The 221-nt window shown below is 34.8% G+C and overlaps 1 protein-coding gene across 1 annotated transcript in view; it reads left to right on the top strand.

Moving 5' to 3' along the window:
* Positions 1-221, top strand: part of CPNE4 (copine IV) — a 525,574-nt gene that overhangs the window by 274,071 nt on the left and 251,282 nt on the right. The window lies entirely within an intron of this gene.

The following is a 221-nucleotide window of genomic DNA, read 5'->3' as shown; positions in this document are numbered from 1 at the left end:
AATTTATTACCTTAAGGGTCTAAAGTTACTAACACCAAGGCCACTACATATTTTTTCTACATACCAACTATATTAATTAATACACATTCAAGGATACACTACAGGGGATGTGGAAACTTGGCAGCAAGCATTGGCTCATCAATGAAATCTTTTCCTAGTTTTATTCTGACAGTTTCTAACTCTCTGAGAGGCTCTAAGCTATTTGAATATCTTAAGCTTCC

This window comes from Bison bison, unplaced genomic scaffold (genome assembly GCF_000754665.1).
Source record: "Bison bison bison isolate TAMUID 2011002044 unplaced genomic scaffold, Bison_UMD1.0 scf7180017864037, whole genome shotgun sequence".
In the NCBI taxonomy this organism is placed as follows: Eukaryota; Metazoa; Chordata; class Mammalia; order Artiodactyla; family Bovidae; genus Bison; species Bison bison.
Note: the sequence above shows the minus strand (reverse complement) of the source record. Positions and strands in the feature narration are given on the sequence as shown.